Source organism: Pleurodeles waltl, chromosome 4_2, assembly GCF_031143425.1.
Source record: "Pleurodeles waltl isolate 20211129_DDA chromosome 4_2, aPleWal1.hap1.20221129, whole genome shotgun sequence".
Classification (NCBI taxonomy): domain Eukaryota; kingdom Metazoa; phylum Chordata; class Amphibia; order Caudata; family Salamandridae; genus Pleurodeles; species Pleurodeles waltl.
In genome coordinates this window covers 456711756-456726785 of record NC_090443.1, presented here as the reverse complement: position 1 = coordinate 456726785, position 15030 = coordinate 456711756, and positions in this window count along the sequence as shown.

The window sequence follows — 15030 nt, the reverse complement described above, 5'->3', positions numbered from 1 at the left end:
TGCTCTGTATTAACAAGACTACGTCGCACCCCTGTGTTCCCCCTGTGCTGGCTTTAAATTTGCTGCTGATCGCCAATGTAGCCAGCCTTGCGTCTTGGTGCAAGGATGGCAGCGTTGTGGGGGAGATTGTTTTTGTGCAGGAAGGGACATCTTCCTGCAGTAAAATGATTTGCTCTTTCGATGTGTGCTTCAGAAAGAGCAAAAAATGAGGAGAAATTTAAGCATTTCATCGTGTTGCATCATGCTAATGTCACCCCTGGGTGGTGCTAGATTTTGGTGCTGCCTCAGGTTTACGAAACCTTGTAAATCTGGGGCAGCATCAAAATGGAATGGGTGTTGCTGCGGAACACCCACAGCAACACCCATTGACCGCTCCTTCTACGCAAAATGCTGTGTGTGAAAGAGTTGCATTTACAACTTAGCATTAAGCTACAAAACGTGCCTTAATGCCGCCTTGTAAATACGGCGCAGTGCACAGCACCACCAAAGCTTCACAAAAGGTGATGCTCCGGTGGTGCCAGGGGCTCGAAAATGAGACCATTAATGTTTTGGAATGCCTCCACTTGATACCGGTGGCCTACTTTTCAAAACTATCCAATATGTTACTTTTTGCTATCAATATTTTCACTGCTGCTAGATAAACTAACTAAAACTCTTTCCATCTACTGCACTGTCATTACACAACAAAAACACATAAGACAGCCCTAAAAATACATGTGTACATACATGCAGATACATAGAAAGGAAGGGCATTTGGACAGAGCCTTTCAGCCATTGCCTAGTGTGGTTCAGGTGGATTTTGGCATTGTCTAAAAGAACTGTCTATAAGTATTGGTATCACTTTACAGCACTATACAGTTGTAAAAATCTCACAAGTAGCTCCCTCCTCATACTGTCACTGCCCTGGCCACTCAAGCCCTCCATTTTCTACCTGTGCTCACCCACTCTGTGCTTTTTTTCGAGGGTCTGAGAGATAAAAAGTGCCACAGGAAACTAGTTTCTCTTTCACGCATTCTCATTGTTACAAGATGGTTACGGTGGGCCCTTTTACAAGGCGGGAAAGCCCATTTGCCAAACTCCTGACAGGGTGGCCACCACCTAGGCTGCGACCTCCCCGCTGGAGTTATTAAGAGTTTCCTGTGAAATCAGCGGGAGGAAACCTGAGTTTCCACCCTTGGTCTAGCAGGAAACAAGCTAAAGCAATGTCTCCAGCTCGTAATCGAGCCAGTGGCAATGCTGTAGCCTGCAGGGTGCACCAGTACCATCGCAATTTTCACTGTCTGCAAAGCAGACAGTGAACACTGCAATGGTGCTGGCCAGGGGGGCCCCTGCACTGCACATGTCAAGTGCATGGGCAGTGCAGAGGCCCTCCTGGGGCCTTCTGCACTCGTTCTCCGCCAGTCTTTTCATGACGGTGCTACAGCCATGAAACCACTGGCAGAGAAAAAGGCCATAATCCCTAGGGCAGTGCTGCTTGCAGATTAGGACCGCCACCATCCTCCAGACCACCGGGATCTGTGATCCTGGTGGAGCTGGCGGTCCAACTACCAGGGGTTGTAATATGGCGGTCGGACCGCCACATTTGTAGCGGTCTAGACAGCCACCACAAGAATGGTGGTCTACACACCTCCACACTCGTAATCCGGCCCTGTGTGTTTACATGCATGCATTAGTCGTAAGGTATGTGCATATATTAGTTGTAGTGCATTCACACTCATCTTTCACACCAGAGGCCATTTTGGCATTTCTGACACTTCCATGTTTGAAGAAGGAGAAATGTAGCATTGTAGACCCAAGGATGCCTGGCATTGCCAATGCTTGTGAGTTTTGATGCAAGACCGTTTGTTTTTGTTATCACTGGGCTTTCAGCCAGCCCTATTGGTCGGCTGTTTTGCTGTTGTTTTATTGACAGTTAGCTTCCATCTTCTGCTCTCTACTAACTATAAACATTGAGTGCTGGCATTGTGCTTTTGCTCAAGGTGCACATTCACACAAAAGTAGTCTGCACTGCCAGAGACTACTGTGGCAATGTGTTTTTTTTTTTTTTTTTTTGCAAGGGTCATGCAGTTCCTTCAACACACCTAAGGGGCTGCTTGCATCTCATTTGTGTATAATTCATTATTTTTACGAAAAAAATCTAAAATGGTCACTCATGCATTTGTATGCATGTGAATGTGCCCGAACACATAGGAACGAATATTTTAACGTATTTTACTTTAAGGCAACATTTTCTTCAATGGCCACACGTGTATGCTCAAGCTCACACATGGATGGCCATCTTTGAACGTTTTACATTAACGAAAACCATTCAAAGATAACCGCCTCTGCTTGTGCATAATGGGCAGTAAAACAAATCCAAGAATGAACCCCCATGAAGTCGGCTATCTTTGAAGGGTTTTGCAATCTTTAATATAAAAAATATTTGAAGGTGGCCACACGTGACAGCTGCCGGTTTTGTAACAGCATTTGTAATAAAGTTTTACAAGATCCATTACATAGTAAAAAGCCAACGCCAGAGCTACTGGATTTGCCAGTGTTTGTCAACTCTTAGTAATCAGTTAAAATTCACTTTTTTTGTACAGAGTGTAGATCTCCTCTAGCTGCATTATGAAACAATGTACCTAAGGTCAAAATAATAAGCCTTGGTTTAAATTGTGCAAGGAAGACAGATGGAGGTGCAGGCGTAATGAGGCCACATGCAGCAACAAATTAGTAGTCGCGCAGCCATTCGATATTATAGCACATCTAATGAGAGTGATACCCGGCTAACTCCCTGTTTGTTCAATCGCTTGACGGGAAGGCTCAGCAGGGCCTCAAATGAGCCGGTTGCCTGCTCACTGCCAGCATCTTGATACCACATTAACTCTGCCTTCTCAGGGGAGATGCACTGCAGGCAAAGATACCAGCCGTTCCAGCAAGGAGACACCTGGGGGCATATTTATGAGTTTGTGAAGTAGTACAGAGCAGCAAGTCAACTTCCTGCGCTGTTCTGCCTGACAGAGAAAGGGCAGGAATGCACCATATTTAAGTCAATATGGTGATTTCTTCATTTTTCCCTGAGCTGGTGCCCTTTTGGCAGCCTAGCGCCAACGCAGTCACCCTCGCACCATGATGCAAGGGTGCCTGCGTTGCATGCAAGATTGTTTTTGTGCAGAAAAAGGCACCTTCCTACACAAAATAATCCCCTGAAGCATATTTCTCTATGTATGTGTGCTGCAGAATACAGCACACATACAGGCACATCTTAAGGATTTCAGAGACCCTGGGCCAAAGGTATTTGTGGGCTCCCGTTTGTAACAGCTTTGAATGTATGACTCAATTTCAGCTCTTTCATGGCCTCTTTGCTAGGTCACTGGCAGTGCACTGACCCCCTGGTCAAAATTCTAAATATACTTACAACTAATATTCAGGGATAGTGATGTGTTTTCAATATTATAATTCAGCAGCAGCTCATTCATATTATTGCTACTAATCTTTATAATCCCCCTGACATTTCTCATATCAGAGGTCCTGTTTTGATCGAAAAGAAACTGTTTTAAGGGTGTTGCATAGTGTTTAGAAACAAACTTTTATCTGCCAAATATCTGATTCCAACATTAAACATACATTAAAGGAAAACAGTATTTAAAACTATTAATTAAGGATTATTCAAGGTCCTCAGGGCAGAAATTGAGCTGGCTCTAACATGGGGCCCCCTGAAAGGCTGGGGCCCTGGGCTAGGGTCCACTTTGGCACTGCCATAACGTGTCTCTGCACACAAAGAAAGAGGAAGTAACAAGGAGAAATAAAGATATTTATTTTCGTTATGCCTCCCCTGTGAAGGTGTAGCATGTTGGCGCATTCCCAGGTTTACCAGTTCTGGTAAATCTGGGAAGGCGCAAAAATCCATGGGAGTTGCATCAGAGCACCCAAGCAAAGCCCATGGAACGCCTTCCCAGGGCAGAGTAAGGCAATGCAGTGATTTGTGGATGGGATAGGAAAGTATGAAAAACTGATGGCAGACCAATAACAATTACATCCAGAGTTACTGGTAACACTTTTATTAGTAACTTCGGGATGTGTAATCACCAGATTTACCAGGCGCTACACCTAAGAACTCAAAATAAGACCTCAAACAGGAGGGGGAACTATCAGTCTAGTAGAATGGCAGCTCCACACATTTATGGTAGATTAACTTGCTCTACCAAACTGTATATGACCTGTCTAATCTTTACCTTTTGGTGGCTTGATTGAATGTGCATCTGCACATCCCTTACAAATCTAATAACTTATTGAAGCGTCAGTGCCTGGAACATCCACTCAGCCCCTAAAGTTCAATTTTGATAATAAAAATAATGATATTATAATTAATAAAATATGAATACACCATGTATGTAGAGCATGCTCATCCCACAAGTATAACTTTTTTCTCTTTGATGCTAGCTGTATCACAGAAACTCCTGCAGATGTCACAATGAAGTACTTCTTCAGGGTAGTTGGATACTGCAAAGGTATTGGCATTGTGGGGAGTCCTTCAACCATTCCTTGAAAAGGGGCCACCTAAGGTTTTGTTACACCACTGGGTCATGGAACCATGAGATGACTTGGAGTTTTCTTTTTATTATACTTTGTGGGCTAGCAACAGACTGACCCTTGACCCAAGCTGGCTAATTACTTCTTATTAGCATTTCTAAAGGTAAATTTGCTTCAAAGCAATGTTTTGAATTTTGTGTGCTGCAGCTCCTCCATTCAAATAACTATTTAAAAAATGGATGCCCCTGCTAGTGCAGAGAACAGCTCATGTTCAAAGTGAAAAGTGCTATGTGATGGATATCTCATCTGGGCAGTTCAAGGCCCCGTACTTTAGCCTTTTGATATTTCTCTGTCTGCACTGGGTTTCGGGGCATTTTATTTCTAGTAATATGTGCACTAGGTTTACATGTCATCTCAGGCTGCTGATGACCATCGCTGACTTTGTGCTTTCTTCATCCCAGCTGTGAGCTCTAACCAGGAGTCCCTAATTTATGGTAGGTCTACCTGTACCTCTTCATCCCACTCAAGAACATGAAGCAGAGGTGTAAGGAAATGCCTCTTTCTGCATGCTCACCCCTACCTTTGTGGACTGAAACTGCTGTTTTTGTGACTCTGAGAGAGACCTCAGTGTCAGTGGTTTAACCCCATACAAAGTACATGTCAGATTGGATACACCCAGTACGCAAGACCTGATTTACTTAGAAGTCCCTAGTAGATGGTACCCCAAGTATCCAGGGCATGTAAGGCAGAGTAAGGCAGAGTGTCTACTCAGTGCTGCAGCACTTTTTGTGCTGCCCTTTGTGTAAAAAGGTGCAAAATGGCTCCCAGCCTGCCACTGAAGACTGGAAGGGCAGTGTTTCCACTGCCAGATCGACTGTGCCATTCAAATCAATGGCAAAACCACCCAATCCCTCAACATTATATATTTCTCCACTAAGGAAGGCCTATGGAGTACTGGGGCAGAGAGCTGTATTTTGTTAAGTGAGACATATATTTTCCAATATGTCTTAGCAGCAACAATTCAAAATTGTTGTTTTCCTGTGGGTAAAGTTGGTAGCCCTTTTAGCTAAAGCAGGGTTATCCGGTGGCACCCCATATCGGCTACATTTTGACTTGGACTACAAAACTAGTTAATTAAAGGTATCAAATTAATCATGGCATTAAGTGCAACCTTATGGCCAGTTCAAAATTAATGTTACTATTAAAGGTAGGCAACTTTCAGAAAGTTGCCATTCTGTGCTCTGCTCATCCAGTAGCCTCACAAAAGCACACACACAGACATCTTTCTGACCACCTGAGGAGATGTGTGAATGACTCCCAGGCTCAAGAACAAAGGCAGTGCTGCAGCAGTGAGGTGTCACCTCCTCTGCCAGGATGGCCACTTAGGGTTAGCCCACAGGTGTGCTCCAAAACGGAAGCTGCATTGATGGGCTGCCCGACCCAACACCCCTGAGCAGGATGCCTTTGGTTCCTATAGACAGCATGGAAACAGGGTCAGAAAAGAGGAACTCACCTCAAACTGGTTTTACTGTGGAAGGGGTGTCCTCAGGTAGCCAGGGGTGTCCTCAGGTAGCCAGACCTCTAGGGTGGGTTACCTTGCTCCTGACAACCAAAGGAGGGTTGTGCCACCTTGAATGGGGCAAGAATGGGGCATTCTGGGATAGCCAGATGTCATACATCACAGGAACTTCGTCATTAAGTAGGAGGAGACCCAGTAGCCTATTAGCTAGTGACTGTGTGGTCCCATCAGGCCACTTTCACAGGGTTAACTATGGCACCACTGGCAGGTTGACCCTCAGTACTCGCTGGACTTGGAAGGAGGACAAGACAAAGACCACTTTGTATCTGTCCGAAGCGCACAAAGAGAGGATGCGATGTTGGATCAAGTGCACCTGCTGCACTTTGAGGTAGCGGAGTGTGAACCCTGTTCTTCATGACTGGCTCAGAGAAAAGTTGATTACCAGCCCAAGTCCAAAGCAGAGACTCCAAGGGTCAGTTGAATAACCACCTGGAATGACATTGGGACATTAAAGCTGAAAGAGCCCAAATCACACCACTGGCAGCCACTGCAGATATTTTGCATTTACTGTATGCAGGGCACTCCAAAGGACAACTCAAAGATAGGCAAAAAGTGCACCTGTATCTGCTGGACCCTTGGGTATTGGTTGTTACCAAATTTGTCGACCAAGAGGGACAGAAACCCCCACCAAAGATTTGCACCATGACTGAGGTGTTGCAAGAACTAAAGGTCTGCATTGCCAGCCCTTGGTCCCATTTGTAGAGTACTTTGTGGGTCCCCAAGATCCATGGACAGAGCCGCCACACTAACCTGTGGACTGAGGACTCGATCAAATTTCTCCCCCATCAACCGGGCAGCATCAGGAGCATCCTTAGCTTGCATCCCTCAGCATCAGGACCACTCCATTGTCATCTATGTAGTCATCCTGTAAAGTCTGGATTGTGCTCTAATTTTACATTGGCTAGGTAACTGCCCAAAGTATACTTACTGGCTCCCTAGACCTCTGACTTGCTTGGCTTGGTCGCCCAATTCGGGCTGGAGTTGTCAAACTAATTTTTACTAATTTTTCAAAAGTTTACAAAGATTATGTTGATCAATGCTTGTTTTTGCGGTTGGTATAAAAGTTATTTATCGTTTGTAAAATCTGTATCTCTAAAACGCTCTGGTGGATTTTGATGCTTAAGGTCTGTAGAAATGTGTAAAAATTGAAATTATTTTTATAAACTGATGTCTTGTTTTACTCATATCATGTGCTTTTCTGATTCTGTTGTTTGGTGCTGTTGAATACTTTACACACTGTTCCTTTGCTCAGCCTCACCACTCACAGCCACAGTTACTCAGAGTTGAGCTTAAGGTTAAGTAAACATACCTCACTGGACCCAAGATGGTATTTGCGAGTGCACTGCAGGGTAGGGCCTCCCAGCCATACTATATAGTACACCCAAATCCTCACAAGAGGTCATTACTGTCTGCTCTACAGTTGACCTTAGTGGACATGCAAAACTCTTGCGGGAAGAATACCCTTATATTGGTAACCTATTTATTCATTACTTCTGATCTCCTCAAATAGATCTGTTGAGGTGTAAGAAGCAGAAAGACTAAACCTGGCAGGAAGCAATGGAGGTACAGAAGATCTCAGGTAACCCTACACACCTATTACAATTACAGACAACGATTTTCATAGTTTTCATATTTTGAGAGGATATATATGCACATTACACTCTGCTAATTATTAGTTATCTGATACATCACTTAAAATTATAACACACAAATGAACATATTCAGATTTGCAGAGTAGACAGTCACATATAAAAAGAAGTGGATTTGTTTACTGATTTTACTGTCCACCAATGTTCTTGAAGGATACTTTGAAGAATTAGACATTTTTTCTATGAAGAAAACTTCCTTTTTTTACAATGAGCTGGTATGGTGGCCAAGGAAGGTAAGCATCCATTGGAGAGATATGTGGAAAATGTAGGTCATAAGTTAAAATTTCGGAAGGGTCAACTCAGCCCTGTATTTTTCCTCGATTTCTGGAGAAACATCGAGTTCTATGACAGAATACCGGTTATTTTATTGTTTTATAAAATCTGCAGTAGCAAGGGCTGTCTAAGACATAAGATATTATTAGAAGTATTATTATAACCCCAGCTGTAGCTAAAGTGTGTAGAATAAAATTCCACCAGTGAGGTTCACAGAACGGCACTTTTTAAAGTTAAAAAAGTATGCAAAGTTTTTAAAAAATCACAAAATTTGACAAAGTCATACAGCATAATTTAACACACCACTATATGTAATTACTGGAGTATTCCAAAATGTACAAGGAGCTAACGTATAACAATTCAATTAAATGTATATTTAAATCATATTCCTTTACAGGGCAGTGCCTAGCTCAAGCCATGACTTTCAAAGAATACATCTTTCAAAGAGTTGTTGGAAATTAATTTTCTGATTTAGCTTCAAGGCAAACCAATCACCCAAGGCTTCCACCTGTACCAAGGTTACTCAGCATTCAGCAAGTTCATGGGTGAAAAAAGCACAGACGCCTTTTGGAGCTCTGTGGGGTACTGGACAATGTATTTCTAACGTCATTAAGCTAAATCTATTGCCCTGTCCTTTACAGTGCACTTCAAAGCAACTTTGCCAGCAGAGAAGTCTGTTTGCAGGACCCAGCTGCTGGTCTTCTTGGTGGCAGGCACCTCACTCAAGCTCATCTGTCTGGGAAGTTCCTTTGAAGAGCACTGTCAGTGGGCAGTCACTGTAATTAGTTTTTAGGGTCAAGCGCAAAGTGCTCTGTCCCTGGTGTAATCTCTCTGCGGTCTTTTGACCACGCCCATCAGTTTGATTGGTTAGTGGGCTTGCCTTTTAAAATTTGCTTGATTTAATTAGTGTAAGGCATGCATACATCATGCATTTTCTGGTGTTTAGCCCGCCTCAGGTGCACTGGCCAACTACTGAAAACATACGAGGCTCCATGTTTCCAGTATGGTTCCTGGACTATTTTTTCTCTCTATTTCATAGGCAGCTCAATCTCGCTGCGTACTAGTCGAGCGCTTTGCATGACATCGACCCTGTTACTTGGATATTTGCACTTTTGCCAGTTACATGGATAATTGCACTTTTGCAGGATACATGGATATTTGCACTTTTACCTGTACATTTCACTGCGAGCGAACTTCTGTTTCCGTTTATGTCTCTGCTTTGCGCTCAATGGCGGCTGTCACCTCAATTTTGTGAAACTGTTTTACTTTTTATTTTCACTTTATGTGGCAAGAAAAGTCTGGTTAGTTATGTGAAACTGTTTTACTTTTCATTTTCCGTTTATGTGGCAAGAATACTCCAGCAAATGGGAGACCTATTGCATTGCAAATGCTTGTTTTTATTACCCTTAAGATTATCAAAATGTCCGTACCCTGACAGTGCTTGGTGGCAGAAGTATTCCTGATTCCTTGTATTCCTCAGTACCAGAAATGAGAAATTCGTGTTTTACAGGGCATTTCTCCTGCATTTCTTCCTTTTTTCAAGGCATGGAAGGCAGATGAGGCAACCGCAAAATTGCCCGCAGCTTTGAATGTTTTCAGCAAATAAGAAGATTTTGCACATGCTTACATCCTGGTAGTTCTGTAGGTGTTTTTTCAGAGTGAAATAGTATAGTCCGATGAGCTAAGGAACAGCTTCGGTATTCCCTTTACATCCTTTCGGTCATAGATATGAATCAAAATAACATATTTCTAGTGGCTAATGCACATGCTGCAGGAATCAGAGTACACCGTGCTGGCCACATTCCTACGTAATGCACAGAATAAAAACAACAGACTGCACCCTGAAGGCCACTGGTTTCAATCCCACTACTTCCAGTGGAATGAAACTTGCTCCAATATCCTAGCCCAGTAGGAAAATTAAGCTGCTTTGGAGATCTGTTTCTTCAGTTCAGAACATAGGTTCAAGTTGTAGAGGAAACCCATAGTGAATAGAATCATTAATTAGTGAAAAGTGTGACCTCACGGCCAAAGCTGCCGACTTTGGACCTGGGAACCAGGTTTGACTCCCTGAATCGGCTAAAAAAAAATCACTTAATTTCTCAGGGCCTAAAAAGTTACATTGTGTAAAGTAATCTCTTGCTCATGTAAAGGCCTCCAGTATCCTTGGACCGAATTCGTCACATATAAAAACTGCACACAAAAAAAAATATAGGTGGGGAGTTGCTGCCACCTGACATTGCTGTTCCATGTGCTTTTTCCTTTCATCGTTTCCCAAAGAATGCCATACATGCCGAATGACATTGGTGTTCTGTTTCTCCTGAGCGCCTTTTGTGAAATCAACTGAAACCTCATGACACACTAATTCACAATGTTTACAATTCTGAGTACATTCCTTTTCCAATAAAAGAATGCACATATGAGTGTGACGTTAGGGGAAGTGGGAATCTTTTGCATAGGTCATTCTGTGTGTGCCCTGTGCCAATTGACAGGGCCACTGGAATAATGCGAAAGGGGTGAACGAAATTATGGGGTAAGGTTGACTTAATTATGCAGAAGAAAAGGCAAATTATGTGGCATAATGTGACATATTTCCTTGTAATATAAATTAATTATTTTGTCATTCATACACATGTCCACAGTGCATGGGCAAATGTTTCACCTCATAGTACCAGATGAGCACCTAAATACAGCAATAAGCAACTAAACAATGACAGTCAACATTTCAGCAGCAGCTCCTACGCTATGGTGGAGGTGCGTTGCCTCCCCGCCAGCAGCAGTAGCTGCTGCAAACCTTTAACAACAAGACGACAATAAACTATGTTTATTATCGTTTTGTTGTTAAAGGGGCGGGGCATTAGGAATCAGGGGACGAGGGGGATTGCACAGCACTCCCCCTCATCGTGCATGTATGTTTAGCCAGCTGTCTTGGGCCAGCCAAACACACATGCGCATGGTGATCTCTCCAGCTCACCACTGTGTTGACGCACTTATAGAGTAGGCAAAGGCCCCCAGCTTGCCTGGTAGCACCCAACCAGTGTGCTCCAACTAATCCTAGCACTGCTTTCATTCAGCTTTCGGATTGGCTGCAGGGCAGGCTGGGAGCCTGTGCCTCCTATGACCAGGAAGAAGGAACGGCGGAGTGGCAGCGAGGCAGGTAAGTTTTTTTTTTTTTTTTAATTTAATGTATATTTTCCCCTTGCGCACAGGCCGCTTGCCCGCCCCTTCACCACGCAGCGAGCCATGACTGCACCATTTACTGCAGGTCATCCGCAAAGTTTATGCTTCTTGTTAGAAATGGGTTTTTTGGTTGGCAGTCAGGTTACCCCCTGTCCAAGCAAAAGCCCTCACTCTAGTCAGGTTAAGTCACACACAATCCAAGATTATCCTGTGCCCACCCTCTGGTAGCTTGGCACGAGCAGTCAGGCTTAACTTAGAAGGCAATGTGTAAAGTATTTGTGCAATAAATCATACAATACCACCATATAGCACCACAAAAATACACCACACCGTGATTAGAAAAATATATAATATTTATCAGGATAATTGTAGGTCAAAACGAATAAAGTTGCAATGTGAATTTGTAGAGATATCACTGAAAAGTGATATAAAGTGTCTTAAGTCTTTAAAAAGCAAACAAAGTCTCTTTCAAGCACAAAGTACCTGGTTTGGAGTGGAAAATCTCCTCAGAGGGCCACAGAAGAAGAGATACGTGGAAAAAGGGTGTGTGCGTCAATTTCTCCCCAGCACACTACGGACTTGTGTCGTTATTTTTCACGCGGGAAGTCGTGCGTCGTTTTCCGGCGCGCGGACAGTCTCTTTCTGTGGATCGCGGGGATTACCAGATGTCCCGGGTCTGTGCGTGGATTCTCCTGCTTGTTTACCGGCTGCGCGTCGTTCTGCGGGGCTGTGCGTCGAAGTTTCGCTCTCACAGCAGGCGTCGCGTCGATTTCTCCTCTGGAGGTCGGGTGGCGTTGTCCTTGCGAGGCCGTGCGTCGAAGTTCCGGTTGTCCCGAAGGCGTTGTGTCGATCAGCGTCGGTGTGCGGCATTTTTCTCGCCACGGAACAAGCTGTGCGTCGAAAATTTCGGCGCACGAAGCGTCCAAGTGAAAAAGAGAAGTCTTTTTGGTCCTGAGACTTCAGGGAACAGGAGGCAAGCTCTATCCAAGCCCTTGGAGAGCACTTTTACAGCCAGACAAGAGTTCAGCAAGGCAGCAGGGCAACAGCAAGGCAGCAGTCCTTTGTAGAAAGCAGTCAGGTGAGTCCTTTAGGCAGCCAGGCAGTTCTTCTTGGCAGGATGCAGGTTCTGGTTCAGGTTTCTTCTCCAGCAAATGTCTGATGAGGTAGGGCAGAGGCCCTGTTGTATACCCAAATGTGCCTTTGAAGTGGGGAAGACTTCAGAGAGTGGCTAAGAAGTGCACCAGGTCCCCTTTCAGTTCAATCCTGTCTGCCAGGGTCCCAGTAGGGGGTGTGGCAGTCCTTTGTGTGAGAGCAGGCCCTCCACCCTCCCAGCCCAGGAAGACCCATTCAAAATGCAGGTGTATGCAAGTGAGGTTGAGTACCCTGTGTTTGGGGTGTGTCTGAGTGAATGCACAAGGAGCTGTCAACTAAGCCCAGCCAGACGTGGATTGTAAGGCACAGAAAGATTTAAGTGCAAAGAAATGCTCACTTTCTAAAAGTGGCATTTCTAGAATAGTAATATTAAATCCAACTTCACCAGTTAGCAGGACTTTATATTACCATTCTGGCCATACAAAATATGACCTTCCTACTCCTTTCAGATCAGCAGCTACCACTTCAATACTGTATGAGGGCAGCCCCAATGTTAGCCTATGAAGGGAGCAGGCCTCACAGTAGTGCAAAAACGAATTTAGGAGTTTTACACTACCAGGACATGTAAACTACACAGGTACATGTCCTGCCTTTCACCCACACAGCACCCTGCTCTAGGGGTTACCTAGAGCACACATTAAAGGTGACTTATATGTGGAGAAAGGGGAGGTTTAGGCTTGGCAAGTACTTTTAAATGCCAAGTCGAGGTGACAGTGAAACTGCACACACAGGCCTTGCAATGGCAGGCCTGAGACAAGGGAAATGGGCTACTTAAGTGGGTGGCACAACCAGTGCTGCAGGCCCACTAGTAGCATTTAATCTACCGGCCCTATGCACATAGAGTGCACATTACTAGGGACTTATAAGTAAATTAATAGTCCAATCAGGTATGATTCAAGGTTACCATGTTTTAAGGGAGAGAGCATATGCACTTTAGCACTGGTTAGCAGTGGTAAAGTGCGCAGAGTCTAAAAGCCAGCAAAAACAGTGTCCAAAAAGTGGAGGGAGGCAGGCAAAAAGTTAGGGGTGACCACCCTAAGGCTGTCAGGTCTAACACTTCTCCAGACCAAACACTTCTAAAATGTACTAACTACTAGTAAGGATGGCATTTGATTCCTACAACTTGTAATTCTCTTTGTCTTATGTAACATTTCCTATAGGCTGATTTATAGAAGTATGATTCATGGTGTCTGTATAATGTGTGTGTGATATTATATGCTTTGCCGACTTACACTGGTATGAGTAGCACTTTAAATTAAATTAAATGCATGTGAGAACGGTGCTATGGAGAGTTAAAGGGCACTATCAGAGGATGATAGTCAGGGCATCTGTGAAGAATGAGGTTATTGGCGCAGTGCTTTATTTGTAAATAAAAACATGCAGGTGGCCAAAGCTCTCCATGAAGTATGCGTCTGCTGTAATTAAATGTGTGAGCACAGAATAGTGAGGTAGCATAATCCTAAAGCCATCCCGGACCTCTTTAGTCCATTTACAGACACTCCTTGCCCCTTCACCACACCCGTACACCTTTCTGCTTTCCCCACCTCATGACACTTTTCTGTCTTTCCATTCCTCCGTCTTTCACATATTTGTCTTTTGCTTGCAGTAAATGCCGGACGCAGAAAAATACGTGCCTGTTTACCCCACCCGCAACCACCGGCTCAAATTAAGCACTAGTAGATGGGGCACCAAAAAGACTGTTGCACTGGCTTCCACCAATGCTAAAGTCGGCCCTGTCTTCGAGCACTTCTCAAATACATATCTTTCTCCCTCTTTCTTAGTCAAAAGATGTGTTTTTCATTTTCTGGAAATGTCTTGGCTGTGAATATGAGTCATTGGACTTCTGCTTCATCTGTATCCGTCAGTCTATGGAACTACACCCAGTACTTGGTTCTTTTCAAAAGTGGACAGTCAGGCTCTTCATAAGATTGACACATCCGTGACCATGATTATGCGATTTCCTGCTACATTTCAGCCCCTGTAGCCAGTGTTGTCTGATATGAATCACCATAGTGAGTGAGGACCGCCTCCAGACGACTGGAAATTGAAAACTTGATGCCAGGACAGAGGAGCACCACACAAGATAAGATATACCCCCTGGTCAACGGGGGTTTGAAAGTGAGCTGAGAGATCGGATAATTCTTCTGTGATCTACATCTGATAAACAAATATTGATCATAGATGGCGGCATATGGATCAATGGCAGATGTCATCTTTCGATTCTAGCTCTGTAGTCACTTTCTGTCCAGAACAGTTGAAGAATCCACCCATGAAGATGCCTTAGACATGAAACCGAATGAAGAGTTGAATAGTAATACTACGTTGGCCACTGTGGGCAAGCGGATGTGTTGCACGGTGGTGCCATCAGGGCCTGGTCAGGACTGATACGACAAGCACTAATAGCAATTGCGTCCTGGTGGAATAGATAAAATAGCACGTGACAGCTGTCAGCATTGCTTTGGCCTTGGTGAAACTGAAGGATGTAATAAGTGATAACACTCTACTGGTGATAATAGCCAGTGGGATGTGATAAGTGATATGAAGGGAGACACCCCCCAACAGATATCACAAGAATACTGTCAGTCACACAAGTGTTCTGAAACTTTATGGTGGAACGTGATTTAAGGCAGATTTCATCCGTAAGTTTTCATAGCACAAATGGCACCTGCAATGGTATTTTAGTATATG